Below are 6,074 nucleotides of genomic sequence, written 5' to 3'. Positions count from 1 at the left end.
CCTCTCCCTCCCCCCTTTTCCTTTAATGAAATTCCATCCACTGTGCTGCTATTGTAGAGTTATTTGCTGGCAAACTCTGTATACTAACACCAGTTTTACCAATAATTCCAGTATACAAGGGACAAATATCCACCACATCATGACCATAGATACCATTTCTACACAGCCTTAGAAATGATCCAGTGACTCATAGGGGACATCTCTGTTCAGAGTCGTTCAGTTTACATATTTTCCATTGGGCCCAAGCCATAACTTTTCTCTGCAGAATCTTCCTAGCTCCATTACATATAGTAGTTGGGTCCCCTCAGTTACTCCATATTGTAGCTAGGTCCTCTTGGTGCTCCTATATAGTATTAAGGCTTCCTTGGTGTCTCCATATATAGTAGTTAGAACTTTCTGTGCCCCAAAATAGTATTAGACCCATCTTTGTCATCATATAGCAATTAGGTCCCTCTGTGCACCCATGTAGTCGTTAAGCCCATCTGTTCCCCATACATTAGTAAGGCCTCCCTGTGCAAGTAGGCTGCCCCGGTTGTTAGCCCCCCAAGTAGGTAGTATGCTCCATGTACACATACTACCTACTGAGAGGGTTACTACCAGGAGGACTTCCTTCAGGGGTTATCCCCCATGTAGATGTGCCCCTGTAGGTAATTCCCCTCCACGTATTCACCACCTTGCCTTGGTACTGTTCAATTAAAACCAAAAAAGCACCCATACTCACATGGCTCCTGCCTACTCTATCAGCAATTTCCATACTCTTCTCTTCCTCCCCATCCTGAAACACTGAAGATTAGGGGAGGAAAACAGCCTCCTATGACTGCAGGTTTGAGTGATTGTTTGGTCTAGAAATCAATGGTGTTTCACTCAGATAACGTAATACATTTATAAAGGCCAGACCCAGCAATTTGTAGTCGAACTGCCACTCCTACCCTAGGATGCTGACAACGGCCCTGTATATAGCAATAATGTAATATTATATATATATATATATATATATATATATATATATATATATTACAGCTCACCTGCTCTTTAGAGACATGATTTAGTATGATGTCTAAATGTTTATTTTTTCCTAAATGTCTCCGTCCCAGCAGTTTCTGCACTATCTATATATAAATATCTATAAATATTTTACTTCTTCTATTTTAAATTGTATAATTATTTCCTGAATGAGATACTTAGAATTCGCCTTAGAGGAGTTTTTCCAATGTAAGCACTTATAGAAACATACAGCTAATCATCTGCAAGCCTATACAGTGGGCAAACAATAATTCACATTGACACAAACAATTAATGATTGACAATAATCTGCAAAAGAACATAATGAATTGCAGTTTTTTAATATTTATTTTCATTGGGGACCTGTATATCTGATACCAGTAATTTAGAACTGCTAACTCTGCAGAAACACGCTAGTTGTTCTGCACATAATTACATGGGGAAAGACTGACAGTCAATGCTGGTTATCATTGCTTGTCACAGCTGGATTCTACAATGGTTCTCACTTTTCACTCGTTTTATTTTTTGATTCTACAATTTGACAGTGGTTGACTATCGCTTGTTCATGAATTCAGAAATAAATTAATTTAGGATTTAAATTAACATTGTATAAGCTGGTGTCTATAAAGATCTCAATATTTATTCAATATATACTCTCTATATAAATATAAATACAGCAACCATTATGAAAATATATTTAATAACAAACTACCCTTCTTTCCTGTAGTTGAACGTAGATCCCATAACCTCTATACATTTTGTTCAGGAGAATCAGAGGTTATTCTATATGTCAATAGACAAGGAGCAAATATTATATCTGTTAGTGAGCTAAAAGCAGTATATAAAGGCCAATCTTATCTATATTACCTGTATACAAGAGGCAAACACTGGCACACCATTACTATATATTACCACCACATTGTGACCAAATGATAAAAGCCACACCAGCCACGCCATGCTTTACTGAATAAAAAGCACTATAAGTACTCCCCCATAAACTGACTATATTGTATACCAGCATTACACTGGTTCTCTGTAGACCGTTTACAGTGCAGGTAAATCCAGAGTCTCACAGGTGACATCTTCTCTGATGTTTTTTTTTGCCATCTTCTCCATTTGGCCTACACCATGACTTCAGAACCAGAATCAAAGTCCAATTCAAGCCAGGGGTCAAAACCAAGAGGTGAATGCAGTACAAAATCAGAACCAAAGGGGATACCATATAACAAGCCAAGCAGTCAGGAGCGAGGTACAAAATCAGGATACAAGACGAGTTCAGGAAACACTAGCAGTGGTCTGGTACAAAGGATACAGGAACACCGGATGTAGGTTGTAGTAGTAAGGAAAACCAACACTATCACCGGCAGCTAGGGAGCATCAGCTGCTCCTTTAAATCTTCCGCCCTTGATTTGCATGGAGCGTGGGGCAGCTCGTGATTGGCTCGGGGCTCCTGCACAGCTGCGCTCCTGCTCCTGGCTGCTGATAGGCTGCTTTTCTGCACCATCCGGGCTCCTGCCTGTACCAGCCGGCCGGGCAGGTGAGGGACTATCGGCCTGCCTCCATTGCTGCAGTGCCATGAAAGTATGTGACAGCTTCTCAGTCTGATTTAACTTTTTTTTTCTACAGATTGAACATTTATTGACATCCACTAGGTTTCAATTTCAGCCGCATCTCGTGACGAAGTAATGCATGAGCACTCTGCAAACCATACTTGGGGCATGCACGGTTCTCTGTACCTCAGTGTATGGTCTGCGTTTGTGTGCCTTTGATAGTTCAGACAAGCCCTAGAGGAAGCCAGGATCACAGGTAATGTCTTCACTGGAAGACATCACCTTTAAGTTACTGAATATGGCTGTATTTAAACACTTATATAGTCTGCAGAGCCTATGTAGAGCTAATATCTACCGCTATATGGTAAGAATATTGTTTTGTGTCCAGTGACCAATAATATTACTATGCGGTAGTAATATGTGGTCACGATGCAGTAGTAGTATTTGTCCCTCGTATACTGGTAGTATTAGTAATATTGGTCTTAGTATACTGGATTTGATTAGTAACAGTTTGGGGGTAATGGTATGACGTCATATTTGTCACCTGTATAGTGGTGTTACTGGTAACACTGGTCTTGGTATACTAGATTTAATCAGTAACAGTATATTGGCAATATGTATATGTGATAATATTTACTCCTTGTATGGTGATGTTATTTGTTAACTGTCTGACTATTATGTAAAGGTAAACAGTAATATGCAAAAAAGAGAAAAATGGTGGCACTCAGCAGCTCCTATGTAAAAAACACAAGCTTTTTAGCTTCACTGTTCCTGTTAGGGCCGCGGCAACGTCCTGTGCTCTGGACCGCCTCTGCACCTGATCTTCCTGCCCCTCGTTCTCACGTGCCCCGACCCGGTACGTCCCTAATTGGTCATGTGCTCCTAACACCTCCCTATAAATCCCAGCCTGTCCTGACCATACAGTAGTGTTGGAGTCTCTACATGCTTCCTAGTGTGTTCTCCCAGCTCTCCTGTGATTCCTGCACGTGATTCCTGCCCATGATTCCTGCACGTGATTCCTGCTCATGATTCCTGCCACCTGTGGTTCCAGCCGCCCGTGAGTCCTGCTGTGTTCTTGCCTAGCGTACATATCTCCAGCTGCACCTCATCCGCCGCTGCTAGCAAGCCAAGCCAAGGGTAGAGACCTGGGGGTCATCTCCCGCAGCAAGTCCATCCTGCCTTGCCATAAGCATTGGTGTGGATCAGCGGCCCCTTTGGACTCTGCTTTCTGGTGCGGCTTATGCCATTGCTAGCGGTGGTATGGAGGATCCACAACCCCAGTCTAACTGTTACTGGACAGAAGGACTTTTTTTCTGTTAGTGTAGCACCTTCAGTGCTTCTTCAGCCTGCTACACCATTTTTCTGATCTCTAAGGATTGTGCACACTTTGTTGGTGGTCCTGGTGTCTCTTTATCTACATATATAGTATTATTTCATGCATAAAAATTGTTTTATATCTATAGGGGAAAGGGGCAGGTCCAAAATTTGCCCTGGACTTTGACCCACAGGACTCTAGTCACACCAATGCATATGTTATATTGGTTGTTTTAAGCTATTTATACTGTTCTTGTTTGATTGATGTTTTGTACAGTGCTTAAATTTTGTAAGTGTTCGAATAAAAATAATTTACAGCTGGGCTGAATAATTTTAATTGCTACTGTAAATTAAAAATAGTGCAATGCTCACTGTAACATGTGACGACTTCCCTAAAAGTATTTCTATACAGTATAATATATAATTTGTCTGGCTAAAACTTTTTTGTTGGAGATATGTCACGTTCCTAATAAAGGCATGCAAAAATTAAGCCACACCCACAAACCACCACAAGGAAAACACACGTACACTTCTGCTCTAACAAACCATATGCACTTCATTGTTCTTTACTTCCTGCCTTATAACCCATGTAATTTCAATATCAGGTTAGCAGCTGGTAAAATGAAGACCAGATCACAGTACACAGCCAGGGTAACACAAGTAGTTTTGTACACAAGTATTTTTTTTTTTTTTTTTTTAGCTGAAAACAGAGACTAGTTATGAAAAGGAAAATACTTTTCTTTTTCTTCTTTCTTCTTCTTCTCTGCTTCAATACTCCTGATAATCCTAGAACTCTGCACAAAGCTCCACACATGTTCCTACATAATTGCAGCAGCCCAGGGGTTATCAGAGCAGTGAAGCAGAGATCTCCTTGTCCTCTGTTTATTAACCCCTTTTTACGTTGCAGCGTGTAAGTGAACACTGGGTCACTTACACACTGCACTACATAAGGGGTTAAGCAGAAGGACACAGCTCTTGTCTTCCCTGTGCATCCCTGGGCCCCCCTCCCTCACGGGCCCCATAGCAGCTTCCTGGCCTGCCTGTATGGTAGCTACGCCACTGCTCAGGATTACTTAGTATTATATTATATTATATTAAAGGTACCAGGGTAGAATACTCTGTATTCACCAAAATGGCAGTCTTCTGGTCAAGAATATGATGCATATTACTCTATACACCAATTTGTACCAGACCTTACTCACTGTCACTGCTTTCTATTGTTTGTGCTTGGTAAAGTAGTGCTAAAAAGCTAAGCACCATCCCAATGGAAGTACTTTTATTGATAAATCTTCATCATTGTAAGAACATAGGCATTGCATAGCCACAATTATCCAAGTCCAGTAAAATTGCAGAGAAACAAGCAAGAGTTGCTCTGTTGCTCTTATGTGCATATAAGTAGATTTTTACACATTGGGGGAAAATTATAAAGGGCTTTGCGCCTATTTTTCGCTGAATTGGATTTTTCACAAATTTTTGGTCTAAGTTCTATTTATGAACCAGTATTCGACAGGCGAATATTTTTTAGATGCAACTTTTTTTTAATCTGCCTGTTTTGAGTATTCACCCGAAAGTTTGTATAATCCGGGATTAGCGCCCAATTTATCATTTGTGACTTATTAAAAAGTCGCACAAACAGGGGCAGGCTTACGTCTGGTCAGTACCAGGTGAATATAACTGCGCAATTTTTTCATATTTGCAACTTTTTGTGCAACTTTTTTGCGACTTTTTACTTAGATACATTCACTTTGGCAATGCTACATGTTACTAAATCAGTCACAAGATATTGGAACAAAATACACACCAATCCCCATTAGAATAGTTGCACACATTAGACTCCTTAGTAAATGTCCCACATTGTGTTATCGTGTTTAGGTTATAATTTTGTGATTTCCTGACATTACATGTAAAATGGACAATGTTCTATTGATATCCACTGTTCTAGACTTCCCTTTTCTGACTCATAGGGGCTGTATTATTACGTGCATGTGAAACCGGAGTAGAAACAGATCTGCATGTGAACACAAGCGTCACACTAATATTCTGCTACTTGCACAGTATCGACTGATCAGGGCATTGTCTTTCTAGCGTATAAAAACAAAAGTGATATTTTACATAAGAAAAGAATGTGAAATGAATCAGCCTGTCCATCCTGCCATAAGCTGTGATGTAGGTTATTACGAAATGTGATAGCTACACCTCCTGCCATAT

Source organism: Dendropsophus ebraccatus, chromosome 2 (assembly GCF_027789765.1).
Source record: "Dendropsophus ebraccatus isolate aDenEbr1 chromosome 2, aDenEbr1.pat, whole genome shotgun sequence".
Taxonomy (NCBI): domain Eukaryota; kingdom Metazoa; phylum Chordata; class Amphibia; order Anura; family Hylidae; genus Dendropsophus; species Dendropsophus ebraccatus.
Note: the sequence above shows the minus strand (reverse complement) of the source record.